This window comes from Mus musculus, chromosome 1, assembly GCF_000001635.26.
Source record: "Mus musculus strain C57BL/6J chromosome 1, GRCm38.p6 C57BL/6J".
Taxonomy (NCBI): domain Eukaryota; kingdom Metazoa; phylum Chordata; class Mammalia; order Rodentia; family Muridae; genus Mus; species Mus musculus.
This window is the reverse complement of record NC_000067.6, coordinates 6901473-6915612: the sequence shown is the minus strand read 5'-3', so window position 1 is coordinate 6915612 and position 14140 is coordinate 6901473. Positions and strand designations below refer to the sequence as shown.

General features: G+C 40.4%; 1 pseudogene; it reads right to left on the bottom strand.

Annotated features, from left to right (window-relative positions):
- On the bottom strand, nucleotides 4374–5149 carry Gm7449 (predicted gene 7449; annotated as a pseudogene).

Sequence of the window (14140 nt, the reverse complement as noted above, 5' to 3'; positions counted from 1 at the left end):
GAATCTGTAGATTGCTTTTGGCAAGATAGTCATTTTTATTATATTAATCCTGCCAATCCATGAGCATGGGAGATCATTCCATCTTCTGAGATCTTTTTCAATTTCTTTCTTCATAGACTTGAAATTCTAATCATACAGATCTTTCACTTCCTTAGTTAAAGTCACACTAAGGTATTTTATATTATTTGTGATTATTGTGAAGGGTGTTGTTTCCCTAATTTCTTTCTCAGCCTGTTTATCCTTTGTATAGAGAAAGGCCACTGATTTGTTTGAGTTAATTTTATATCCAGCTACTGCACTGAAGCTGTTTATCAGGTTTAGAAGTTCTGTGCTGGAATTTTTAGGGTTACTTATACATACTATCATATATGCAAAGACTAATATTTTGACTTCTTCCTTTACAATTTGTATCCCCTTGATCCCCTTTTGTTGTCTATTTGCTCTGGCTAGGACTTCAAGTACTTTATCGAATAGGTAGGGAGAAAATGGGCAGCCGTGTCTAGTCCCTGATTTTAGTGGGTTTGCTTCCAGCTTCTCTCCATTTACTTTGATGTTGGCTACTGGTATGCTGTATATTGCTTTTATTATGTTTAGGTATGATTCTTGATCTTTCCAAAACTTTTATCATGAATGGGTGTTGGGTTTTCTTAAATGCTTTCTCAGCATCTAATGAGATGATCATGTGGTTTTTGTCTTTGAGTTTGTTTATATAGTGGATTACATTGATGGATTTCCTTATATTAAACCATCCCAGCATCCGTGGGATGAAGCCTCCTTGATCATAATGGATGATCATTTTGATGTGTTCTTGGATTCGGTTTGTGAGGATTTTATTGAGTATTTTTGTATCGATATTCATAAGGAAACTTGATCTGAAGTTTTCTTTCTTCGTTGCGTCTTTATATGGTTTAGGTATCACAGTAATTGTTGCTTCATAGATTGAGTTGGGTAGAGTACATTCTGTTTTTATTTTGTGGAATAGTTTGAGGAGAATTGGAATTAAGTTTTCTTTGAAGGTCTGATAGAACTCTGCACTAAATCCATCTGGTCCTGGGCTTTTTTTGGTTGGGAGAATATTAATGGCTGCTTCTATTTCTTTAGGAAATATGGGACTGTTTAGATCATTAATCCGATCCTGATTTAACTTTGGTACCTTGTATCTGTCTAGAAATTTGTCCATTTCATACAGGTTTTCCAGTTTTGTTGAGTATAGGCTTTTGTAGTAGAATCTGATGATGTTTTGTATTTTCTCATGTTCTGTTGTTACGTCTCCCTTTTCATTTCTGTTTTTGTTAATTAGGATACTGTCCCTGTGCCCTCAAGTTAGTCTTGGTAAGGGTTTATCTATCTTGTTGATTTTCTAAAAAAAAAAAAAAAAAAAAAAAAAACAAACTCATGGTTTGGTTGATTCTTTGAATAGTTCTATTTTTGTTTCCACTTTGTTGATTTCAGCCCTGAGTTTGATTTTTTTCCTGCACTCTATTCCTCTTGGGTAAATTTGCTTTCTTTTATTCTAGAGCTTTTAGGTGTGCTGTCAAGCTGCTATTGTATGCTCTCTCTAGTTTCTTTTTAGACACACTCAGAGCTATGAGTTTTCCTCTTAGGACTGCTTTCATTGTGTTCCATAAGTTTGGGTATGTTGTGACTTCATTTTCATTAAACTCTAAAAAGTTTGTAATTTCTTTCTTTATTTCTTCCTTGACCAAGGTATCATTGAGTAGTGTTGTTCAGCTTCCTCGTGAATGATGACTTCTTATTATTAATATTGTTATTGAAGATCAGCCTTAGTCTGTGGTGATCTGATAGGATGCATGGAATAATTTTAATATTTTTGTATCGGTTGAGGCCTGTTTTGTGACCAATTATATGGTCAGTTTTGGAGAATGTGCCATGAGGTGCTGAGAAGAAGATACACCCTTTCGTTTTAGGATAAAATGTTTTGTAGATATCTGTTAAATCCATTTGTTTCATAACGTCTATTAGTTTCTACTGTGTCTCTGTTTAGTTTCCGTTTCCAGGATATTTCCATTGATGAGAGTAGGGTGTTGAATTCTTCCACTATTATTGTGTGAGTTGCAATTTGTGCTTTGAGCTTTACTATAGTTTCTTTAATGAATGTGGGTGCCCTTGCATTTGGGGCATAGATATTCTGAATTGAGAGTATATCTTGGAAGATTTTAACTTTGATGAGTATGAAGCGCCACTCCTTTTCTTTTTTGATAACTTTGGGGTTGAAGTCGATTTTATTCGATATTAGAATAGCTACTTCAACTTGGTTCTTTGAACCATTTGCTTGGAAAATTGTTTTCCAGTCTTTTACTCTGAGGTAGTGTGTGTCTTTTTCCCTGAGGTTCATTTCCTGTAAGCAGCAAAAAGTTGGGTCCTCTTTATGTCTGTTAGTCTATGTCTTTTTATTGGAGAATTGAGCCCATTGATATTAAGAGATACTAAGGAAAAGTAATTGTTGCTTCCTGTTATTTTTGTTGTTAGAGATGGGATTCTGTTCTTGTGGCTGTCTTCTTTTAGGTTTGTTGAAGGATTACTTTGTTGCTTTTTGTAGGGCATAATTTTCATCCTTGTGTTGGTGTTTTCCCTTTATTATCCTTTGAAGGGCTGGATTCGTGGAAAGATACTGTATGAATTTAGTTTTGTCATGGAACACTTTGGTTTCTCCATCTATGGTAATTGAGAGTTTTGCTGGGTATAGTAGCCTGGGCTGGCATTTGTGTTCTCTTAGGGTATGTATAACATCTGTCCAGGATCTTATGGCTTTCATACTCTCTGGTGAGCAGTCTGGAGTAATTCTAATAGGTCTGCCTTTAGATGTTACTTGTTCTGTTTCCCTTACTGCCTTTAATATTGTATCTTTATTTAGTACATTTGTTGTTCTGATTATTATGTGTCGGGAGGAATTTCTTTTCTGGTCCAATCTATTTGGAGTTTTGTAGCCTTCTTCTATGTTCATGGGCATCTCTTTATTTATGTTAGGGAAGTTTTCGTCTATAATTCTGTTGAAGATATTTGCTGGTCCTTTAAATTGAAAATCTTCATTCTCATCTACTCCTATTCTCTGTAGGTTTGGTCTTCTCATTGTGTCCTGGATTTCCTGGATGTTTTGATTTAGGATCTTTTTGCATTTTGCATTTTCTTTCATTGTTGTGCCCATGTTTTCTATGGAATCTTCTGCACCTGAGATTCTCTCTTCCATCTCTTGTATTCTGTTGCTGATGCTCACATCTATGATTCCTCATTTCTTTCCTAGGGTTTCTATCTCCAGAGTTGTCTCCCTTTGGGTTTTCTTTATTGTTTCTACTTCCATTTTTAGATCTTGGATGGTTTTGTTCAATTCCATCACCTGTTTGTTTGTGTTTTCCTGTAATTCTTTAAGGGATTTTTGTATTTCCTCTTTAAGTACTTCTACCTGTTTAGCAGTCTTCTCCTGTATTTTTTAAAGTGAGTTCTTAATGTCCTTCTTAAAATCCTCTACTAGCACCATGAGATATGATTTTAAATCTGAAGCTTGTTTTTTTTGAGTGTGTTTGAGTATCCAGGACTCACTGTGGTGGGAGTACTGGTTTCTGATGATGCCGAGTGGTCTTGGTTTCTGTTAGTAAGATTATTAAGTTTGCCTTTTGCCATCTGGTAATCTTCAATGTTAGATATTCTAGCTGTCTCGACTGGAGCTTATTCCTCCTGTGATTCTGTTAGCCTCTGTCAGCAGTCCTGGGAATTCAACTGTCTCCTGAGTCCAACTCACTCTGAGTGAGTGGTCAGATCACACTCATGGGAAGCTCTCCTCTTGCAGTGAATGTGCACAGAGGTCTGGTGCTCAGTTCTGCCTCCTGGCTGAAGACGAAGGCCAGAAGTCACCCTGTCCAAGAAGCTCTGTTGCTTCTGAGGAGGCCCACAAGCTCTCCTGTGTAGACCAGTCTCTGAGAGAAGATACAAGATGGCGCTCTCACCTGGTGTCAGAGCTCTCCTTGGAGGCTGACTTTCTTCTGGCCCGGAAGGTGCCCTGATGTCTGGGTCTCAACTCTGTCTCCTGGCTGATGATGAAGGTCTGAAGGGACCCTATCTGAGAAGCTCTGTTGCTTCTGTGCCCTGCGTGCTCTCCTGAGCGGTCTGGTCTCTGAGAGACCCGAGATACAACAATGGTTCTCTCACCTGAGTCCCAGGATCAGAGCCCTCTCTGAAGGCCAACTCTTCTCAATGATCCTAAGATCCTCGGTGTGCTAGGACGCATTGCGGCATGGAGAGTCCTCTGGGTACCATGGGACTTTCTGCTGAGTTTGTGCCAGAGGTGGCCCTGGGCTGGTGCAGACCGGAACTGGTTAAATGCTTTATAGCCAACATGGGGGGTGGGGTGGGGTGGGAACTGCACTAGAACCAACTTATTCATCATCATCTTCTTCATCATCATCTTCATCTCTTCTTCTTACTCCTCTTCCTCATGCTCTTCATCCTCCTCCTCATCTTCCTCTTCCTTCTTTTTCTTGCTCTTTTCAGCCTTGACCACCCTCTTTTCACTGCATCAGGTTTTCCTTCATCTCTGTAGGCAGCAATATTCTTCTTGTACTTCTCCTTCAGCTTGACAGCCTTCTTCTCATAGGGCTGCTTGTCATCCACTGCAGTGTTATTCCACATCTTTCCTAGTTTCTTTGCAACATCACCAATGAAAAAGCCAGGATGCTCGCCTTTAATTTTGGAGCGGTACTTAGAACAGAGCAAGAAGAAGGCCAAAGTAAGCTTCTTGGGTGCATTGGGGTCCTTGAACTTCTTTCTGGTCTCCCCTTTGGGAGGGATGTAGGTTTTCATTTCTCTTTCATAACGAGCCTTGTCAGCCTTTGCCATATGTTCAAATCCCTCCCCCCACTTTTTTTTTTTTTTTAGCAGACATGGTCTTCCACTTCTCTGAGCACTTCTTGGAGAACTCTGAGAAGTTGACTGAAGCATCCAGGTGCTTCTTCTTGTGCTTCTCCCAACAGGTTTGCACAAAGCATGTATATGAGGAGGACGTTTTGCCTCTTGGTTTCTTAAGGTCTCCTTTGCCCATATTTAGTTGATTTTCCTCTGTGAGGCCCAGAGTTGCACAGTGCCCGTCTGGCTCTCTCTTGCCCCAGTGCTGTCTCTATGGAGCTTAATGTACTGCCCCAAATTTCTCTTTTAACAGGTTCAGTATATCTGGTTTTATTTTAAAATCTTTGACCCACTTGAACATGAGTTTTGCATAGGGTGAGAAGTATGGTTCTATTTTCATTCTTCTACATGCAGTCATCCAATTAGACCAATTAGATCAATCATTTGTTGAGTAAGCTGTTTTTGTTCCATTATACATTTCTGATCTTCTTTATCAAAACTCAGGTAATCACAGGTGTGTGGATTTACATCTGGGTCTTCAATTTGATTCTATTGATTGATATGTCTGTTTTTAATGCCATTGCCAAATCAGTTTTTGTTTGTTTGTTTGTTTGTTTTGTCCAGACAAGGTTTTTCTGTGTAACAGCCCTAGCTGTCCTGGAACATTTTTTGTAGATAAAGTTGGCCTCAAAGTCACAGAGATCTGCCTGCCTTTGCCTTCTAAGAGCTGGAATAAAAGGTGTGTGCCACTATGCCCAGCTTACCACATAGTTTTTATTACTATAGTTCTCTGTAGTACAGCTTGAAATCAAGGATGGTGATACCTTGTTTAGCATACATTGCTTTCCAGCCTGTGTAGATAATAACACTAGCCATCTGACTTTTTCTCTGGCTCCAACTCAATGCCAGGATTACCAAAAACATAGATTCAATGATAGATCAATAACACTGTCATCCTCTGCTCCATTACTAGATAGGGAACTTGTAAGAGCCCACTCCATACTTACTGAGTTGGAAACCTCAGAATTGTCAGTATACCCATCTTAAGAGCTGTCAGTACTGTTTGATGATCATTCAGTGCTGTAGTTCAGGCTACTCAAACAAAATCACCACAGCCCAGTGGCTTCAACTAGTTTCTTATACCTTGTGAGGCTAGAATTCCAAAACCTATATGCTGGCATATTGAATTCTTGGTGACACTTTGCTTTTAGGTTCACAAATTATACCATCTTGCTGTGTCCTCACATGCTATGGTGACAGACATAATCTCTGTGTATTTTTTTACTCTACCAATAAGAGCATAAATTGCAGCCTCGGGGACTCTGTACTTATGACTCCATGACCCCTCCACATACCACCCTAAATGTCCCATTTTAGTCTATGGATGGGGGAGGTACAGTGATTCTGTTTTCAGCACTTATGTTTATAAACCCTGGTTTCAGACAGTATCCAGTTTGGAGTTAAGAAGACACCTTCTTTCCCTAGTCATAGCAGAGTATTCACCAGTACTAATGACCACAGCAGCTCATCCAACTCAGATTGCTATCAGAATAGATAGAGCAGAAGTAACTGTAGCTAAGAGAGCCTCTAGCACAACATGCCATCCAGTCTAATAGATTACATACAATAACCCAATTGTTCCCATGATAGGCTAAATAAAATAGGCACCCATTAACTCTTTTCAATCTCTCTCTTGGTCCTAGACCTGGCAGCCATTGACCTTTTTACTTTTTCCAGATTTCTGCCTTTCCTGGATGTTATATGGCTAGATACTGTAGTCCATTGCCTTCTTGATAAGTTCCTTTCACTTCCGAATATTCACTTACATCTCCCATTGTGTTTTCAGCCCTTGAAATCTAATTTCTCTTTGGTACATGATAATATTCACTCACTCTCTAGTTTTGCCCTCAATCTATATATAAGAAATCTACACTACGAAGGAAAACAGCTCAACCACCCCAATGTAGTTGATGGGAGAAGAGGCAACACTGAGAAAAAAAAAACAGCTGTCCCTGGTAGTCATGGCTGTCACTACCTCAATCAAAGTTCAACTTCTGAAGCATCTCATTTTTTTTTTTCCTTCAGTGAGTATACATAGGTACTCAGAAATCTCAATGTAGGCCAGTAGGATGGCTTAACAGGCAGTCAGTTGCAGTACAAACCTGAGAATCTGAGCTCAAATCAATTTTTACAAAAAACCAAAAATCTTCATTCCCACTGCATCTTCTGAGCCTCCTTTGTGTCTGTGTGTAGAGCACGTGTCTAATATACTTACTGAAAACTAGGAAAACTCATGCATTTTCTGTCCTCCTGAGGATTAACTAAGTAAGTGAGAGAATGGTTCAAGAAAGACACCACCTTGAAATCTGCCTCATGTCTGTGGCCACTCTGGACCACAATTTCCCCTCTGAGTAAGACAGAAGTATTCCTACCAGAGCATAGGCCTTAGAGGAAGATGGCCTGGGATGAGAGATGGATGGTTCTATTGATGGCCTTTACCATCAAAAACTGAAAGAAGAAGGAAGATATAGGAAGGGAGGGAGGGGAAGGAAATAAGAGGGGGGAATAAGAAGGAGAGAGAGACCTTGGCAGAAAGTCAGAGGATTTTTCTCTTTGACCCAACAACACCCATGGTTCCTATGTCTCTGCTCTATCGTTCCTTATGGTTCTGTGGGATTTGATTCCTTGGCTTTGTCGTTATCACCCCTTGAACTCTTCTGTCACTCTTCTCTCCCGTGGTTGGCCTTGAACTGATTTATGACTGTTAGGAATTGTGGGAGTACGGAGATATCAAAGAAATCCTTCATCATCATGAAAATTTTATGAGTGAGTCACAGAACTGAGCAATGTTGCAGATGCTCAGGATATAAAATGATGTTCTTATGAAATTCCATTTTATATATACATGAAAATAAAAATAGTAAAAGGCATATAATTTGCATGCATAAGATTCCTACCAGAGCATAGGAAACACATCAAGATTTGGCATCTCTACAGAAGAAGTAGCATTAAGACCAAAGATAGAGCCTGGCACTTCCTTACTCACTATAACACGCCTTGGAACTTCCTCTTTATTGGAGTAGGACTCATCTACTTTTTGCTGGTGCACACAGTCTGAACATCAGAGCCAGGTGCCTTGTTGGCTGTACCTGTGGCTTAAAGTGTAGTGGCCTTATGTAGGGTTGTTGGAAGGTTCTCTGTTAACAGGACTGTGTTTCAGGAATGGAGGCCAAGGACACCTCAGAAATGTAAATGGCTCACAGGACCTTAAACTTGGAAGTCTCAAGGGAATTAAGGTAAATGTCTTTATCATGAGCTTATGTCTCTTCCTTAAAACACTCACTGAAATGTTTCACTCTGCTGTAGTCAATCACACCAAACATATAAATATTCTTGTTGAGTTAAAACAAAGGGATTTTTCACAATGAGGTGTGGTAGCATGACTCAGCACTGGAGAGTAGGAGCTTCTGGCCAGCCTTTGCATCATAGAAATACCTTGGTTATGTCCCTCCTACTGTAAACCTCCTGGATGCAAACCTTTTCCTCTATTCTAAATGGTGTGTTTTAGAGAGTGCACTGGAGTGTCTTGCTTCATGTGCAGCTAAGAAACACCCAGGCTGGAAGACCTCAACTGGGGCTCCTAAAGTGTTTCTTCCCCTGTGACTATAGTTTGAAGAATTATGTCCTAGGATTCAGATACTGGGGTCCAAACCCTGGCAATTTGGGATGTGGCTCTATTTGGGTATAAGTTCTCTTATTTATTCTTCATTGCTGAAAATAAGATCGTTAAAATAGTAACTGAAACAAAATGAGGTCATATGAAGGCCCTAATCTATGATAAGAAAATACTGGGACCTCGACAGGAATACGTTGTACATATATGCAGGTGACACATGAACAGTATGAAGATGTCACCATCTGCAAACCATGCTGGCAGCTCGAGGAGAAACCAATGGTGCCAATGTCTTGGTCTTTGATTCCAGTCTCTAAATCTGTGAGAAATAAGTGTTAATTGCTTAAGCCATACAGATGGTAGGACTCCACAAAGCTGCCATCAGTAGCTCCTATGCCAGCACATACATCTAATTTTCACTTTGGTTCTGGACGATCAACAGGTAGCAAGGAGTTTTATGAGCACATCTCTGAACTATGAACGGCATGTAGTCTGCCACCCTACCTTCAGTTTTATGGCTGGAATTAATAGCTCAAGAATGGAACTGGTGTTGACAAGCACAATCACCCTACTTGTTTCAGTGTCACAGTTATGGTGATTTCCCCATAGTATGTTGAGGGATCATTGGAAGAGGTGAAGTTTATGACTCAGCTCTTAATGGTGCTTCTCTGCTAAGCCAATTTGGTATTTACACGGGTCTTCTGAGAAAAAAGTTGTTGAAATTATATCACCACCTTCAGAAAACTGTTTAAAGGGCTTACTTATTGCAGTGTGCAATTACTCTTGTGTTCATGCCAAGAGTGCAAGGAAAGCATGGACTACAAATGTCCCAATGTTCTTGAGAAGTATTTTACTTTACAAGACTTGATTTAAGCTTCTTTTTATAGTTTAAATTTGAGGGCAGATGTTGCACAAAAAAGAGTTTTGCAAGAGTACATGAATGTACATCAGAACGAAGCTCTGGGCTTACAGCACATTAAAGCACCTAAGACCAAAAGGGAACCAAAGGGAAGCATTTCACAATATCCAGAAGGATCAGATGCAAAGTGGTTGCAAGCTAAGAGGAGGCTGGTGACAAGGAAAGCTTTCTGATGAAGTCTTCACATCTCTCTTGGTGCCAGGGCCTCTCAGTTTTCTCTCCTAATCTTTATCATTCTATTAAGCAGCAAATCAGCTCGGTTTTTCCATCTCTTCTAGATCACACCCAGGGGATCTTATCTATTTCCTAAAATTCTTGTTTTTCTATGCTACAAGCCACTAATTATAAAATAAATTACATTCTTTCTTAATGTTTTGAATAGCATGTTTTCCTTAACACTATTATTCTATTTTGTGTTTAATGGGGTTTTTTAGTATTAAAATTATTAGAACTGAAAATTACTCTTTAGAGCAAAAGAAGTCAGCATAAAATTGAAATTGTAAACATGCAAAGCTTGAATTGAGAGCTCCAAATGAAAGCTTTTGAATCTTTGTTAATTATCTTTTGATTTGTGCAGATAGCATTTTGCAGTAGGCAGAACAATATTTCCTCTCTCTGAAGTCCTGCCATCTATTGGTAAAGTCATATGCGAATTTATTCTAACAGCAATTGAAAAATAACTATGAGAAGAAAACCTTTCTATCCTTTGCATAATTATGTAAAATTTTCAAAAGAACAAGCTTTGTGATAAGGCTTAAAACATTGTCTTAGTGCCAATAATAAAGCAATAAAGCATGATTTCATTTTCTAGGTTTGCTGTGGCTGAGTCTGACCTTAGCATCCAGGTGCTGGTGGTGGTGGTACACAGTGTGACATTGGGAAACGGGGCTTTTGAGAGTTAGAGCATTCTTGTTAGTGTTTACTCAATTTTAGAAGGTAATGTCCATTGTGGCCCACAGTTTCATAGTTCTCAGACCAAGGTTACTTTGCCTTGTGTCTTAGTTAGGGTTTCACTGCTGTAAAGAGACACCATGACCAAGGCAACTTTTATAAAGGATACATTTAATTGGGACTGAACTCAGAGGTTCAGTCCATTATGATCATGGCAGGAAGCATGACAGTATACAGTCAGACATGGTGCTGGAGAAGGAACAGAAAATTCTCCATCTTGATCCAAAAGCAGGCAGAAGACTGTCTGCTGTTAGTAGCCAGGAGGAGGCTCTCTTCTCTACTGGGGAAGCCTGAGCATTGGGAGCCCTCAAAGTCAGTCTACATAGTAACATGCTTCCTCCTTCAAGGCCACACCTCCTAATAGTGCCACTTTCCGTGGGAAAAGCACATTCAAACCACCACACCCTGTGCCTGGGCACATACCTGGTCCTGGGCAAGGAGCATATCATTAACAGCTTGTAAAATGGCTTAGTTCCTGATAGCAGGGGCAAAGAGGGAAAAAGTGCCATATTCTACAATTCCCTCCAAGGGTACACTAATACTCAGTCCTATAGGTCCCTCTTAAAGGTTTCTAGTGCTTTCTAAGAGTGTCAAGTTGATGAGAAAGGCTTTACCAAACTGGCAGTGAGGAGATGTTCCAGGCCCACAGTAGTAGAGGGTTTAGTGGAAGGGTCCATGAAGGGTATGGAGCAGCATCTCTGTGGTCTCAGGCTCTTCTGACTGTGAGTCTTCATGAAACCCAGAGCCTGATGCCTGATGCTTTGTCCTGGAAACATAACTGCATATTCTCAACCCTACTCAACTAGGGCCATCTACCATAAAAGCCTATCCAGGCTGTTTAGTCTTTTACTGAGTTAAATATATCCTTTTTTTTTCTTTTTCTTTTTAAACTTAGCTTGAATCAGATATTTAACTGTTGTAATTAAAACAACAACACAGCCCCTACCCTACAGAGTAAAAACCCAAAGCTCCGGACTTGAAAACCCACCAATTCTTATCCTAGAAAGCTCCACCCTGGAATGGCGCTTCCCACTAACCCCCAAGAAATCCTATATAAACTCTGTCGTCTGCTCAGTTCCCAACAGCCTCTCACTCAAGCAGAGGCAGCTACCCTACTTGTATCTTCCCTCCCAATAGATCTCTTGTGCAAGGTTTCTTGTGCCATGTAACTTAGTGGTATTCGGTGGCTCTCAACTGGCAGCATACCTTCCCCCTCAGAGCTGACACACTTATTGTTGTTGTAACTTGGATAGGTTTTCCTGGGGCCTGCATTTTCCCTCTAAGTCTGAGCTGAACTGAGACTTTATCCTTTATCTCCAGTCCCTCAACAGACTTGCCTTCCTGCTTATAAATTTTGTGGCACTCCATCCACTGGTAGCAACTAGGTGAGTTTTCTTTTTGGTTGGTGTAAACATATCTCTGAGCCTGAGGATGTGAGTATCCAGCACCCCTCTGGCACCCAGCCACAGTTAAAGATACAGCTGGCCCTCTTCATCTGATCCTGTTCCTCCATCCTTGGAGCTGCAAGCCTGTAGTTTTCTTAGGTCCAACTAGGTCTTGGTCCCTTCCTGCCCTCTTCTCCCATCTTCCCTTTGGAGCTGCCTGTTATCCCACAGCATCTTTAGGCTCTTTTGGCTTTTGTGACTCTGTTCCCCAATCTTTTCCTGTGAATGAGAGCCCCCTCCTAGAGCTCAGGTTTCTTCCTTAACTTCAGGCCTCTTTGAAATTCCTAGAACCAGGTGCCCAGTTTCTCCTCTGGCATAGCCAGGCTAAATCTGTGATTCCCTGTTTTATGTGGTAATGAGCCACTGAATGGCTTTGTTCTCTTTCAGTTCTCTCTGAGTTCTGGAAATACCCAAGACTATAGGATGCAGTGACTTTTTCCTTCCTTTCTCTCAGCCATGGGAACAGTGTCTTCCAACCTTCTCATTTCCTATGGGTATGACTTTTAGAAAAATCTCCAGTCACTACACCTCATCTCTGACCTGAAAGGGCCCAATGTTTATTCACTTTTGCAATTGAACTTGGCCTCAATATTCCTTAGATAATTAGTCCAAAAGCCTTCCTAATGACACCTTAGACCCTAATATTATTTGGACTCCTTGAAAATTCTTGGAGCAATCAGGGTACAGAAATATATTCCCCATTCCCTTTTTTTTTTTCCTATGCTCTGAGCCCTGTTTGTTTTTGTCTACTCTTACCTGCCCTCTCCTACTATGTAAATATCCTGTTTTTAAAATTATTTAAATGATTGATGAGTTTGTAAGTTTGGGAAGTAGGATCCAGGTGCCAGACCTAGCAGAATGGGGAGAAAGCAAAACAGTAGGCCAGCTATAGCATGCATACACCATGCACATACTCTTTGTTCTTCAAAGACTGGGGCACATCTCAGCTCTGTCCTGCTAAGCCTTCTGTCTACAGCCAGGACTCAAATCTTTCCTATCTCTAAGCTTTTTTGTTCTTAGTTTACTGGATTCGGTTTTACAGAAACTCAGATGTCACTTAGGTATGAGTGGATCAGACTGTTGTTTTATGTTTGGTTGTTTTTGCTTCAAGTAAAAGCTTCTCTGAATTGAAGTATGGCTCCCCTTCCTCTAGACAAAAGTATGCTTGTTTAAAGCATTCCTCCAAGGTCTCATCAGAAAGGATAGCAAAAGAAAATTAAGGTGTAGACTACTCCCAGTGGGGACTATTGCTACTCATCTCATGTTCTTTTAATTTTGGTTTAATTCTCTAAAACTTTTGCTAATGTATAAATCTTACCTCGAGATTTGTAAGAATGCATGACTAAAAACCTGTAAAAATCTGTGGCAAAAGTTAATTTAAAACTTATGATGCCAGGGCTAATTGTTAAAAATCTGTACATACATAATCTTACCTGCTGAGGCAGCCACGTGGCTGATAGCCATCTTTGCTAGGGTTGGAAAAAATGAATTTTGTTATGTGACATCCCTCTCATCTTGATTAAAACTGATGACATAGCATAAGCCAACCAGTTAAAAACAGCTCCTCCTGAAAGGCCCTTGGTCCTGTGAAGGTTCTATGCCCCAGTATAGGGGAATGTCAGGGCCAGGAAGCAGGAGTGGATGGATTGGGGAGCAGGGGGAGGGAGGAGAGGATAGGGGATTGTCTGATGGGAAATTAGGAAAGGGGAAAACATTTGAAATATAAATAAAGAAAATATCTAAATAAAACAACAACAAAAAAACAAAAAACAAAACAAAACAAACAAACAAAAAACCCAGCTCCTTCTGAGAGGCTCGTGGGCCTCAGGATATTCAATGCCCCAGTGTAGGGGAATGCCAGGGTGGGAAGACTGGAGTGGGTGGGGGTGGGGTGGGGGGGTTTCAGAAGGAGAGACCTGGAAAGGGGAAAACATTTGAAATGCAAATAAAAAAATCCAATTAAAAAAGAAAGACTAAAAAAACAAAATCAAAAACAAAAACCAACCAACCAAACAAACAAAAACCCAGCTTCTCCTAGTTGGAGAAGGGATTGAAGGAGCTGAGGTGCTTTGCAGCCCTATAGAGGGAGCAATGGTGTCAACCTGCCAGACTCCCCCCAGAACTCCCAGGGATTGGACCACCAAACAAAGACTACTCATGGAGTGATCCATGGCTCCGGCTGCATATGTGGCAAAGGATGGCTTTGTTGGACATCAGTGGGAGGAGCAACTCTTGGGCTTGTGGGGGGATTGATGCCCCAGTGTTGGAGAATGTCAAGGGTAGAAAGGCGGGAGT